Source organism: Protobothrops mucrosquamatus, unplaced genomic scaffold, assembly GCF_001527695.2.
Source record: "Protobothrops mucrosquamatus isolate PMUCROS unplaced genomic scaffold, P.Mucros_1.0 scaffold474, whole genome shotgun sequence".
In the NCBI taxonomy this organism is placed as follows: domain Eukaryota; kingdom Metazoa; phylum Chordata; class Lepidosauria; order Squamata; family Viperidae; genus Protobothrops; species Protobothrops mucrosquamatus.
In genome coordinates this window covers 110,942-125,811 of record NW_015386795.1, presented here as the reverse complement: position 1 = coordinate 125,811, position 14,870 = coordinate 110,942, and the positions used below count along the sequence as shown (strand labels likewise).

At 34.4% G+C, this 14,870-nt stretch overlaps 1 protein-coding gene across 1 annotated transcript in view; it reads left to right on the top strand.

Annotated features, from left to right (window-relative positions):
* Window positions 1-262: 262 nt before the first annotated feature.
* EYA2 (EYA transcriptional coactivator and phosphatase 2) overlaps window positions 263-14,870 on the top strand; it is a 116,400-nt gene continuing 101,792 nt past the window's right edge. The window contains exon 1 of the mRNA XM_015816650.1: window positions 263-293. The gene's annotated coding sequence lies outside the window, so the exon portion shown is untranslated. The remainder of the gene's footprint in view (window positions 294-14,870) is intronic.

Sequence of the window (14,870 nt, the reverse complement as noted above, 5' to 3'; positions counted from 1 at the left end):
GGCGCTGGTCTTTAGGTGAAGGGCAAGCTAAGGGCAGGGCGGCAGCATCTCGGTCCTAAATGGGCATGTGCAGAGCTCGCGCGCACATGCTCACTGGGACCTCGTGAGGACTTCGGAGGGCACGTTTCTCGAAGGGAAAGCGAATCGCGCCTTTGCCGGCTGCGGACTTTCAAGCCCGAGAGCGGCGGCGGCGGCGGCGGCTACCTTTTAGCGCCGGCAGGCTCGCTCCTTCGCTCGAGCGCCGGCGGAGTCGGGGAGCTCGGCGGCGCCAAGACGCTCAGTAGCCAACTGTGGTGAGTGGACGGGACTCGGGAGCCCCCTCCCCGCTTCCCCCCATCCCTGTCTGTCCCTCCGATGCCGCTTTTTCTTGTCCAGGTCCTGGATTTTGAGAAGCGCCTCCGGGCAGCGATCGGCGGGTTGCGCGCACGGGGCACCGGGCGAGCGCACTTGTCGAAAGGGCTGGCAGGCGAGGTGGTCAAGCCTGCGGAACAGCTCCCGGCCGAAGGATTCGGGGGTCTGCGGGCCTTCTTCTGCCCTGGCGACGGTATGCGCGCTCGATCCTCCGCAGGGAGATTATTTTGCGTGTATTTTGACTTGGGGGGGGGGCTTGTTAGTTTAGGTCTGGTGTGGTTCCCGTCCCGTCTTTTGGAGAAGAAGAAGGGGCTCTTTTTTTCCTTCATGCCGCCGATTCTTTTGGTCAGCCTAGAGCCTTGTCCAAAAATGCCCATCCAAACTTCAACGAGTGGTGCGTCCCAAGTTGCGTTGGAGATTTTTAAGGGGGCTGCCAGATCAGCAAGCGAATGGTGGTGAATTACCACGATTCCTTCTCCTATCTTGTATGCTTTTCAGAAAGTTTTATTAATTTTGTTAGTCATTTGTTTAGCAAATCACCTGATGGGTGATTTGCTAAAGTGGCTTAACCCTGGGTCACTGTTTTGAATATTTTCCAAAATGTTAAAAAAAATCAAAGTGAATGCTTTTTCCTGGGTAGATTTTTTGTTTGTTTGTTTGTTTTTACTATGGAAAGATTTCTGAGCATTTTGAATGGGTTTGCAGAAGATATAATAAACCAGTTGTATTACTTTGAGTAGGTGAATATTGACCCATATAGTCCATATTCATTTCTTTCATATTAAGGTATGGAGGATTTCTTGTGGAGCATGCATTATAGAAAGCTATGTGTGTGTGTGTTTGTATGTGTGAGAAAATTGCCAGTTTAAGAACTATATATACTTTTGATGGAACAGATATTCAGTGTATTTGCCATGTAGATAACTGATTTTACTTTTCTGTCAATCTTTAGCAGATCAATGTCCATAATATTCCTCTTTTTATATTCTGGATGAAGTGTTTTGAGTACGTAAATTATTGAAAGTTCAGTAATGGCCTTGTAATTTTAACCACTTTAATTTTAAAAAGTGAATATTATTGAAGTTATAAATGTGGCCTTGGGCATCTGCTTGAAGTTTTTAATGTATGAACTCTAGCATTTACTTCAAAGAACCCCAGGAAAAGAACATTTCTCTTTAAAATATGAAAGTAAAATTGGAAGTGAATGGCAGCTTGCCTGAGTAATACAGTTATCAGCAAAACACAGATGTGTTTTGTGGTATAAACTATGAATTTTATTTTACCTCGGGGTCTGATATTTTAATCTGTTTTTAGTGTTAAAATAATTTTTGCTCAAAGCATAAAAAGAATATTGAGTTTTTTGGGATCCTATTCCAAATCAAATTCAGTTTGGGATTCAGGTTTGTTTAGAAGATGTGACAAAACCTCCCTAAAAGAAGGTTTCTTTAGAGATCAGAAGTTGATTTGTTTTCTAGAAAAGAAAAATCAGTACAATGTTACACATTTTTGAGTGTGATATTAAATACTGGTGCCCAAAGAAAGGCTCCCATAAGAAATTAGTGATCTACAGGTTGTGTTGGCTAACAAATATTTTTAGATTAATAAATTTGAATTGAATATCCTGTTTGCCTCAAAATTAATACGGAAGAATCTGAAGCACTGCTTTTTATAGTACTCTTAAAAGATTTGGGTCAGATTCTTGACATAACATTTTGTAAACCACTTAACTGAATTTAATGTTTCCGTAGGAATTTATTTCTTCAATACAATTGGTTTATCTGGGTTTAGCTGCTTTTATGTGCTGATCTTGTTTAAACATAATAATAGTTAAATAATATATTCTAGATCTAGTTTCTCTGGATAGTTTTACTCTGTTTAGTTGGTTGATTTTCTTCAACTTGCTGGCATGCTTTATTTTCTTCATCTTCTTGTTTTTAAATCTATAATTCTGCATATTTCTGTTTTGAAATTGTTAAACATTTATTTCTTTTTCTTCTTAAAAATATCTGTACCTAAGTATCATAAGTTATTTATAGTTTACCTTGGGACCTCAATTGTTAACAAGCAATAATATATGTTCAGTATGTGTGCTGTGAACACTTAATGTGTTGCACAACTGAACTTCAGAGACATCATAAATCAGCTATGCACAACTGCTATGTTTCAAAGTGCTGTGTTGTTCAGTTTTACCATATTTCCCTTCTTGCTATTAAATTTCTAAAATACAGTGCTGACTGCAGGAATCTTTACCAGAATACCAAAATTGTTTCTCCTCCAAAGTTCAAGAAATTTTTCATTTAGTATAAGGCCAAACTTGGAATTGCTTTCTTAATGAGGTAGAGAAAAAAACCCAAGTATCTTTATGTAGATGCTCATTATCTACATACTTCTGCAAAACTGCATTAGAATGATTCTGTATTCACAAATGAGCATGAATGTATTTACTATATTGTCCCAAGAGGCAATAGTAAATAGCGTTTTAGCCAAATAGAAGTTAAAGTGATGTAATATACATTCATATACTTTTATGCTTAAAATTAATTGGTATGTGGAAGGATAGCATTCTAGTCTAGTTACCTATATTAACATTGCAGTCCTATGGGAGTTAATCTGAAGTAAATATAAAGAGAAATTGCTAAATGCTTGAGAGGTTTGTGCATCAGCCCTCTGGACAAAATATTTTTAAAATTTGCACAGGCCAATTTATATTTAGGTGTGATAATTGAGAAATATTCTAGAAAAATTAATTTTGATCAAGTCTACTATGCTGTACAAATTGGATCATTAGATCTTTAACTGACCTGGTCATGTGTGTTATCTGTACAAAGCCAAAGATATCAAACCACAAAGTAGTTTGGTGATGTCACAATGTATCCATTCCACATCCTTAATCTCCACATGCATTAAATAGAGATGGAATCTAACACAGAATTGATAAATCTGAAAAAGACTTCTCATATTATTTAATAGTCAACTTCATCTTCTCTCACACTGACTTTTCTTGGACTGTCTTCTGTTCCTCACTGCCACGTCTTCCTTGAGAAAAATCATCCAGTTGGTTATATAACAAGGCTTAGATAAACAAGGTTTATTGCTTAGTGCTCCAAATGTTAATTGGTTCTAATAGAAAGCATTTTCTTATCTGGGCTGTTATAGGAATGATAATTATACCCTATAAAAAAGAAAGTGTTCCTTCTAACTTCCTTAACTACATTTCTCACATCAAATTCCCCCTGTAGGGCCATTGGTTTAGTTAATGGGAAAAACCCTGTAACTGGGACCAATGGACATTCAGACATTTGGGGAGAGGGATTCATCCATTCATGCCAAGAAACATTCCCTTAAATGCATTAAGGTTTATAGCTGCAGACATTAGTATCTGAGATCTGCCCTCTCTCCTTACAGTCACTAGTTAATTACTTTGTGATCTGATTATAATGCCCATTAAACCTCTCCCATACATTTTAAAGAGATGTGCAGTATCTTCTACTGGTGAAACCTGAAATTATTGTTGATTAATCTTTCCTATAATCTCCTTGTGCAGTAAATTCACAAGCATCTTAATAAGAAGTTTGTTGACAGAATTTTATTTGGAAGGAACACAGTGTTTCCAAGATATTTGGAAATTAAAGAATATAATTGCATCCATGAGCAATATGTTTCCGTCCCTATGATATGTTACATAAGTAAGTATAAATGAGATTATTCAGGGTAATGCTACAAGTGAAACTCAGTCAAAATAAGCATTTTTATGTCCCATTAAATTCAATGAAAATGGTTAAGAATACATTTAACTCCTTCCTATTAAATTCAGTACAGTTAGTTTATGCCCTCAGTTTTAAAAACACAAGTATAAAATATAAGCAGATTTTTTAAAAAAACAGTTTTATTTTGAGAAAAATCATAAGTAGTGATTTATTGTTGATTTAATTTGGCATTTTGTAAAAGAATACTCAAAATTCCATCTTCTAATTAGGGTGGATAAATGGAATAATAGAAAATATGTAGGTGCTGTATTTTATTGTTTTATTAGTTACACTTTTTAAAAGTACTTGATTTGCATGATAAGTATATTTTGCCCTATAAAATCACAAACACATTCCATCAAGCACATATTATTTCACTTCTAGTTTTGCTCCTTCCTTTCGTTTTGCAGCTGAAAATGTCTTGTAAATAAATACGAATTCAGACAAGAAGGGGTGATCCTCTAAAATGTATAGATAGTTTCTGTTGTATTTCATAATCATTTATTTTCTTTTTTCCTTATCTTTTTTGTTGAAAAGCGAGTGCCCACAGTATAGGAATAAGATTGTGAACTAAACAAACACAAAGCAATTAACAGAAGAGAACTGCCCTCTTCTCTTTCACCTTCTTTCTTTCCTCCTTTTTCTTTCTGAAACCAAGTCTTCTCAGACCTGCTTGATCCTTGTTTACAATTGTTACTTCAAAGTTCCATTAATCAGACTGCTATATATAAAATCTTTATTTATAGATCTTAATGCTTCTAATGATCTTTAACAAACACCCTGTTTTAGGTGAGGTGTGGATAAATCCCACAATTAAGTGACTCAGTACAGCACCTTGATGATCATGCCTCAGGGGCTTAAAGCAGTGACCAGTTGCAGGAAGGCTTGGGGGGAGGGCAATATTGCACGGAAATGAAGAAAAACAACTTTTTGAGAAGTAGTTTCTTTCTTAAGAACAAGTGCGTTTAAAAAATAAAGGCTGGCTCTACAAAGAGAACCTAATTGAACTCTGTTGCATGGATGTAAATAAAATCTTTATGTTCACCGGTAGGTGTGAATGACATCATTATAACTCTGATAACTTCAAAGCATAATTACTTAATAATAATCCAGTAACATTTAATGGGGACAGATGGAGAATATGGAGGAGGTGAACTAGAGGAATTTGTAACTAGAGTTACAAATTTATGCTACTAACTTCTGCTTTGAATATATGAGATGGGTTCTATAGCTTTTGTTGATTATATACCTTTTGCCATAATTGTGCCATTAACTTATGCTAAAGAGACTTCTAATTATGCTAATTTCAATAGATTGTTAACAATAAAAGATGGCAGAGGAAAAACTGTACTGAAAATTATCATAATTGGATAGAGTTCCATTGGTGACCATATTTAAATTTTAAATGCATTTAAAATTGGGTAATCCAATCTCCACTCCATTCATCTAGTGAGTGTATGCAGTTTTGATTTGTTTCTGTTGAATAACTATTTACTGTACAGCATTTTATTCTTCTTTATCATCCCCTTATAAACAGCAAACAAGAGAAAGAAGTATTTATATAAAGAGAGCAATTAATGCTATAATTTTGTTATGGATTTATTAGTATATATTTAAAATATCAAAAGTTTTGAATCAAATAGATTCTAAATGATTAGTTTCTACTATAGTAAAGACCTGTAGATCAAGTTACTATTCTGTTTGCATTTTTGTGCTTCACAATCCAGTGAAAGTAATGGATTTTAATAACAACTGAATTAACAGGCATTTAATTGACAAAAATAAACAGTACTGTATACTGCATGATTGCAAAGCTTTCAACTGTAGATACAAATTATATTACAACCATAGCAGGATGCTATGCATCTGAATACTATTGTATTAATTTGCTTTTAAAGTACCCGGTAGTTTGCTAGATTCTACCCAGTTCTCTTAACTTCTGCTCTAGGAAAAATGGTTATAATTTATGTTTATGTTTATGTTTATTTAGATTTGTATACCGCCCTATCTTCCTTACGGGACTCAGGGCGGTGAACAGGCGATAATAAAAGCTAAATAAATATCTATTCTAAAATCAAATTAAAAGTAAATTAAAATTTACTTACTAGTATAGACACAATTTTAAAAGCTGTTAGTCTAGTATAGCTACATTAATATGAAGAACATAATCTCTTATTTTTCTGCAGAGTAAAGAATGTGAATATTGGTCCTGTTATTAAATTACCATCACTAGTATATTTAATTCTTGAAGACTATTTAATTAATATCAACCGTGCTACTGTTTCATTTTGTACATGGATAGGAAAATTCCATTCTTTCAGAGTATATAAAACAAAGCTAAAAGAAATATTTTGCTTATCCCTGCTGGCCCGTTAACTTTACACATTTGTTGTTCTAAACAGCTAAGCCAGTTTTCTTTTCTATTCATCCATGCATGCTGCAAAAACATTTCATCAGCTGCTGCACGTGCCCCTATGAATATACCAGAAATTGCTTGCTACGGTCTTGACATGTGTCTATTCATTTCAGTAAAAAATGTACAGAAAGAGTTCCTAGCAGAAATATACTATATTAAGTTGTGGTTTTACAATTTGGGTCCAAAAAACCTTAGATGTTGATCTAAAAATAGGATTTGTCTTTTTATACAAAGTATCTTATTTGTATCAGATTTGCTTTTGGCATTAGCAAAATTAGGTATTGCGTACATATAACAATAAATAACAAAAATGCAACTTCCAAACCCAGTAGAATATAAATCAAGCATGTTAAAAAAACAAACACAGCATATCATTATTTGAAACAATGAGATTTGAACAATCTTACAAAGCCACTGAATAGCCCCTGAATGTTCTTAGCTTCACTTGACATTGGACATATTAGGGTAAGTGTAACTATATATTCACATCCCATAGATAATTCGTTCAATTTGAATAGATACACAATGATCTGTTAAGAGGATAAGAGTGGATGATACCTATTAAAATCACCAAGGAGTTGTTCTCTTGAAGAAAACCGTGACTGTGCAGAATCCTTCTTTTTATGCTACTGATAACTCTCTTGAAAAGATACAAAACTTATTAGCAATACTGTGGAATAATACAAGCCTTTCCTTTTATCATAACATTTAAAGTACAGATAGTCCTTACGACCACAATTGAGCCCAAAATTTCTGTTGCTAAGGGAGATAATTGTTTAATGAGTTTTGCTCCATTTTATGACCTTTCTTGCCACAATTATATGTTTACATTTTTAAAATTTACACAGTGAAAAATCTGCAGGATTTTAAAAAATTTCATAAATATTTCAAAAAGAAGTCAACACAAAAGAAAAAAACCCCATTAAAACTGTTTAAATCATTTTTAAATATCTTATCTTGTTTCACATATATTTAATATTTTTTTCTCTTTTCTCTTTCAGTGGAAAGTAACTTTATATCTTTTCATTCTTTTTCCATTCCTATAGGCTATAAGATTGTGTGTATCACTTCACTAAAATACATACAAACTAATTCCTGTAGATTAAAATCCATATGTTTTTTCAAAAACTAGTTCTATGTTGTGGTCTTGAAATTTGATCTTAATATTAATTTAACAAAATGTTTGTAGAGTATGTTTGTAGAATCAGACCTTGGCAAGTGGGCTTAATTGCTTGATTTATACTTATTTCAAAATAAATGTATAAGGTTGTAATGTGCTGGAAGTCACTTTACAGTTTTTCAAAGGATGAAAATGTAAGGTACTTTTTAGAGAAAGCTAAATTTAAATGTGAACTGGTTCTTTTACAATGTGTTTGTGAAGTTCTTTTTTAAGTTGCTGAAAAGTTTGGAGGTGAATACAGCATGTTATACATGTAATTTACAAAAAGTCAGGCATTGTAGACAATTTATTTTATAAATTACATTAAATGTTAGAATTGTTTGCCATTTTCTTTTAAACACTTGTTTGTTATATGATATTTGAGCATTCTTAAGCATTGTCTCTTTAAAACATTAGTTAATAAAATTAATAAAATATAATGTAATTGGTCTATACGGTCTGACTTTTGATACATTTTAAATATAATTATATGCAGTAGGCTCCTTCTGTACTTACAAAACAAAGAATCTTTTGCTGAGCTTGCATGTTTTTAAAAGCATATCATGAGGAACTGCTTGTTTGTCTAAGAAATTGAATCCTAATTAAAACCATTTCAATAAAACAAAGAACATGAATTAATTGACATAATTCAAAAGTGAAGTAGTTTTTTTTTAAGTTAAAGTCTATGAAATTATATTGCCTTTTGTTAATTGGTGTCCTTGGTTAGAATAGAACAGTGTTAATAATTATGCTTGAATTGGGAAACTTTGTGTCTTTTCTAGAAATAAGTACTATTATTAAATAGTGCAAAATCTTTGTGAAGATGAAATAATTTAAACAGATAGGCATAAGAGAGCTTGAAACAAAGTTGGGAAGAAAACATGCTTCAGTTGTGTATACAGTTACCTTGGCTTTTGTGAAATGGACATTCTTTATCCTAATTTCTATTCCATGTTTGCAGATGTTACACCAAAATGAACTGATGGCTGATAGAAAAATCATAAATAAAAAAAGAAAAGTAAAATAAAATAAAAAACATAGAGGTGAAGGTGGGGGACTTGTGGCTCTCCCTGTATAGTTGGATTGCAGTTTATTATGATGGTCAGCATAGCTAGCAGTCAGAAATTATGCATGTCATAATCCAATAAAATCTTCTTAAACTCTTCTCAATTAAAAGAGCCTGTTTTTTCCCCTAACGTTAAATAGCATAATGTGTTCTATAAAAAAGTCATGACTTATTATCAGATTTATTTATTGATTTATAAGATTCATATAGCTGCCCATCCTAAGCAATTCTGGGTGGTTTATAACAATAAAACCATTAACTGTAAAACAACCATAAAACGAAAAAACAAAACTCCTGCACAAAACAACACCTTTATGATTGCTGATAGAGGTGATGAAACTGTTTCCCCATGTTGTGGTCTCACATGGTTGCTGGAAGTCTGTGCAAATCACATCATGAGAAGAAAGAGGCATCAAGGTCCCCGTCATTTGTTGGTTGCTTTCTTTTGTGACCTAATAAGAATGTCCATACCTTGCATATGGACTCTGTTTGCATTCACGGTGCAACTCAGATTATGCCCTGTGAAAGTAGCTCCTATACTTCAGTATGAATACAGTCTAATGCTTTTTCCATTCTGATCCACAAGGATTGGTCTGTGTATTATGGGGATCCAAGAAGACATTGGAAGTATGATCAGAGAGGTAGCTGGGTTGAATGAAAGGGAGCCAGGTTGGTAAATGTTTGGGGTTTAAAATAACATTTTTACTAGTAAGTGAGTAGAAGGGAAAGACTTTTTGTGCTTGACGATAAGATGGTGGTGTGTGTGTAATAGAGTAGATAGATAGATAGATAGATAGATAGATAGATAGATAGATAGATAGATACATAGATACATAGATACATAGATACATAGATACATAGATACATAGATACATAGATCGAAGATAGATGACACAAACACATATATACAGAATATCAGTTTTTGATTTGAAGATGATGCTATCCTTGATTGGCTGAATAAAAATAGTTTTAGTCTTTCTTTGGAATTGATTTCTTAGCATGGCCTATTTGGTGGGTCTGACAATCTGTCATGTCTGATAATGGAAGTCAACTATATTTTTAACCATGTCTTATCTATAATGCTAGGTAGGCTTGGGCAAGGTTCAAATTTCATATCTGTTTTACAGAATATTTGTTGCATTAGAAGTGCAAGATTCTGGTTATTATCATGGGTTATAGAAGAAAAGCATGTTGGTCTGTCCAGCATTCTTCAAGACTGTGGGAAAAAAAGAAAGGTTTGAGAATGTCTTGATTATGATACCTGGCAAGTGGTTCTTCAAAATACCAGAGTTGCTGAAGGTAAAGAGAGAACCACCACTAATTTTGAAATGCAAAAGATAAATACCGGCAAAGGTAAACTCAGAGCAATCAAAAAAGTTGTCCTGCTACTAGCTGCTTTTGTAATGACTGAGAGAAGATCACTTTCCCAAGATCATCCAGGGTCTCTTTAACTTTAGGACAGGAAAAAATGTGGCAGGATGGATGGGGCTGCCTTGTTAAAATGCTCACCTTATTTTCATCCAAGGAACCAATTGAACTCACTGGCTAAGGGTTAATATAGTGAGTAAGTACCTACACATTGTAAAATAAACATTTATTTTATTCACTGATTTATTCATTGATTAAAAAAAATTATGGGCAGCTGCCCAACTCAAACAATGAGACTCTGTTTGCCTTACAAGAAAAGGATAAACAATAAAATCAATAATAGTCAACCTGGCTTATATTCCAGGATGACTTAGACCAAATTTTTAAAAAATGTTCACAAAGGACAGATTAAATATTAGAGCTGTATGGATTTGAAAATTAGTCAAAGAAGTGCTTTAATGGACCTTGCACAATGTATCTTTTGGTTATTCTTTAAAGCAGCAATATCTTTTTTTCACACTTCTTTGGACTAAGTCTCATTTTCTGGTAACTGCATATAGGCATGTCCATATAACTTTCTTGGCAATGCCTCAGAATTGGGTTAAATTGACTTCTGGGTTGTTGACATCCCAGTCTTGCCTATATAAATCTATAGGCTGAGGGAAGATGATCTTTTAGACATTTTGGCTATTGTGGAGTCCTGATTTACTTTTTAAAATTTTGTTGGCTATGTTTACAATTTATATTCTACCTTTCTAACTATGTTTTAAATTTATATTGTGCTTTCCTACCCTCCCAAGATATTTAACAGTTTTGAAAAAAATAGAGATACAAGTTAAAATAATACATAAAACCTAATGCAGCACCACTATCTCTATTTTCTTCCAGTACATTGTGTTTCATACAGCCTGCCCTAGTAGGTACCCCAATTCTCATGAGTAGTTTTGGGGGAGATTGTTTTGTTTATTAGAATTATATTCTGGCTTACTTTAGAATGTCAAGGCAAAATATCTGGCAAAGATCATCCTTTAATGGGGAAGTAAATGAAAAAATCAAGGTGGTAAACATGACTACATGATCAAAGCATGCATTATAGACATAAAAAAGATGATGGGGCTTTTATTATGTGTCTACCATCTTGACCTCTTTTAGGTATCAGATTCCCATGATATGAAGCAGTATTATTTCCATTTTTTTTTCAATTTTCTCCCATAACAGCAATAGCATTTAGACATATATTGCCCCATAGCGCTTTATAGGTAGTTTACAATGTAGAAGCATTATTTGCACATTGCCCCCAACAATCTGGGTCTTCATTTTACTGATCTCAGAAGGATGGAAGGCTGAATCAAGCTTGAGCTCTGTCAGGATGGATCTAGACTTAGGCTGAGGGCAGACTTTGTCTGCAATACTGAATTTTAACCACTGCGCCACCAGGATTCACCCTGTAGAGTAATTTGGACTGAGAAAAGGTGGGCCAGAATCATCAGCTGAACTTTCATAACTAAAGATGGACTTATTCCTGGATCACTGTAATCCTGTTTATAAACACTAGACCCACAGTAGGGAGAAAAGTTAAGGAAGGCTCTTTGGCCAAGTAAAGATCCCACTTGTCCTTCTCAGGATCCAACTGCCTCTCTTTATTTCTAATAATATTTTCTCAAACCCAAGAATGCAATTTCATCCTCATCAGGAAGGATATTGCATGCTCATGTAATCTTGCCTTCCAGTTGTATACTGACATCTGTCATGTTCATTAAAATGGCATTCCCATTTCAATTGCTGGCATGTAAGCTACGTGCCGCTGTCACAGGATACGACTCATTATAGACAGATACTGTAGCTATGATCTGGCCTAAAAATGGACTCTGCCACTGAGCAAGATAAAAAAAAATTGTATAAAAACACAGATCTATTCAACCAATTACTTGAGGTTTTTTTAATCAGAATTGTTCTTCCCTGTGTTGCTTCTCTGATTTCCTTACAATAGCAACAGTTCCCTATTTAGTGATCAGCCTCAACTAGAATTAAATTCACACCTCATTGGTCCTCCACCCACATTGGGTTGACATCTTACACCTGCTTCTTCATGACAGAAATGTGTTCTTCCTTCTTTTGCCCGGCATCTCCAGTTACAAATATTAGTCCAAAGCCCAGTTTAGCGAGGGATACCAGCTATCCCTTGCTGGAACTCTGTATGGGTTGCATTCAGCTGGTGGGAAATATGACCATCTCTTATGCAGACAACAAAAGTACAGATAGAAAGCCATTGGACAACTCCATATAATATTAACTGTGATATAATATCCTAGGAATGACTTGTGGGATTGTTAAGTATCTTTCCTCTTATTCTCCTCTGATTGCAAACAGGAAGGAAACATTTTGCTTTTGTTATAATGTTATAATTCAGAACTAATCAAGTTGCATTGCAATCACCAAGGAATAATGAGTTCCTGCTCAAACATATACTTGATGGCCAATTCTCAGGAATGTTGTAGTAGTGAATTCCTGCACTAGCAGTAGGTTGGACTAGATATTTCCCCACGTTTCCTTCCAACTCTTCTGTTCATTGTCTCTATGATTTAAATTAGATTATCAAATTATGTTTCACCCTAATTAACTAGTGTTAGAACACATTGCCACTTCACATTTTATTCTAAACTGAAATTTTCCATCTGTGCAGCGAAATAGGTCTGAGTGCAACATTTAAAAATGTCTGACAATGTGAAGGCATTAGTTATCCTGAGCAATCTCTTCATCTGGATATCTATGGAGATTCTCAGTCATCCAGGTCATAGTTATCCCGAAGGTGCTTTTTCAGACGGTAACTGGACTTGCTTGTTTTTCTTTGAAGATGTTTCGCTTCTCATCCAAGAAGCTTTTTCTTCTTTTTAAGGTAACATATATAGTATTCCTTCCTTCATTGTTGCCCCCCCCCCCCAGCAGTTGGGCTGAGAGAAAATGATTGTCTGAAAGTCTCCAAGTGGGTTTCCTTTGTGGCTTTGATGCTGGGTCTCTTTGCACTGAGGTCTAGCCTCTTAACAGCTGTATACTCCTCTAGCTTCTTACATAATTTTAGGTGCCCTGCCATGGTTAGTGGCATTCCTCATTAATTGGGGATTCAGTATTTTGTTCTACAAGACTAAGCATGCTGCCAAGAATCACTGTGAGATGGGCAATCATATAAATTTTCTTAATAAAATAAATAAATAAATAAAATAAGTGTAAGAATGCAATAAGAACAATTCTTTGCAGCTTGATTTTATATGCAGCTTGTGATGCATATAAAAAAAAACCAGCCAGGATCATATTAAATGAGTGCCAGTTTTTTTCAACAGCAGCATTTGCAAACCAACATAGTGGGTACTTGGTATAGGAGCACTGCATTTGCAGAGTCTGGCAATCCATGTATGCCAACTGCTCAAACTCCTTGAAGAAATAGTAGGGTAAAAAAAAATACAATCTTTAAGACTGAGGTCACTGTATACATCGCCCTTGGGGGGGCTTCATTTACATGTCAAGTGCCAATCTAAAACGAGGACTGATAAGAATAATTCAGTGAGATTAAGGGTTCAATAGGCTGTAGATTTCTTAAATAGGGTGTGCCTGCCATAACATGCTTAGTTACAGTTCTTGATGCTTCTTCCTCATCTCTCATTGCTCATTATGCTTGCATAATTCATGTATATATGCTGCATCTTCCTCTTAGAATTGAATGACATGATCTTCCTTGATTATGTATAAGCAACCATTGAGAAGAAGGGATCATATTCATGCAATGTATAGATAATTTGGTAGAGTCCTATTCTACTCTACTCTACTCTACTCTACTCTACTCTACTCTACTCTACTCTACTCTACTCTACTCTACTCTACTCTATTCTATTTTTATGAACCTCAGATTACCTAACTGCAAGAAACACTTTTCACTGTAATGAAAATCATATTATAACTTGGCTTTTGATATTACTCCCAGTTTAATTTTCCAAATTGCTGTCAACAGCTGCCTTAGAAGGATAGAACAGTTGTAATAAATGAAACTTTTTGGCAAGAAACATGGAAATTCTTGTTCTAACCAAGGTTCAGAGGCTGTTGTCATTTGTATGGTTTATTTTAAAATACTGCTACCTGGCATAAGCACTTTTTACTTCCTGGTGAAGTCTGGATTAATAACACTCATTTATGGTTTTTATAAAAGTTTGCAAGTGTATGGAAAATAAAGCAACATTTTTTATTTAAAATGAGAAAAAAATATTGTTTTGCTCAAAGATAGCTTTATGACATGATCATCATGTAGCCAAATCTGGCAGAAATATAAGACATATTTTGTTATGCCGAAGTGAAGACAGTGTATTCTTTTATTCCTCCAAATCAGTTTTCTAGCCGTGATAACCATGGAATATAAATCTTACAAACTATGATCAAAATGGCTAGCAATCAGAGGTTATTCAAATTGCACTCCAAAATACTGGCAAGCATCAAATTGTTTACTCTTGATACTATATACAGAACATGTATTTGTTTCTGGGATCCATAACATAGCAATTCCATGCATAAAGGTTGAATATAAGTATTTTAAATAATTATAAATATACAATAAATTACTTCTGAGAACAAATGGATTATCAGACCTTATTGTTAAATGATATAGCTTATCTTGTAACAGACATTATCATAAAAGAAGCAATTCGTTCTATTTAAAAAATTCAAAGGATGTCTTATACTAAGAAAGTGCTACCATATTCCTTACATGCTTATATTAAA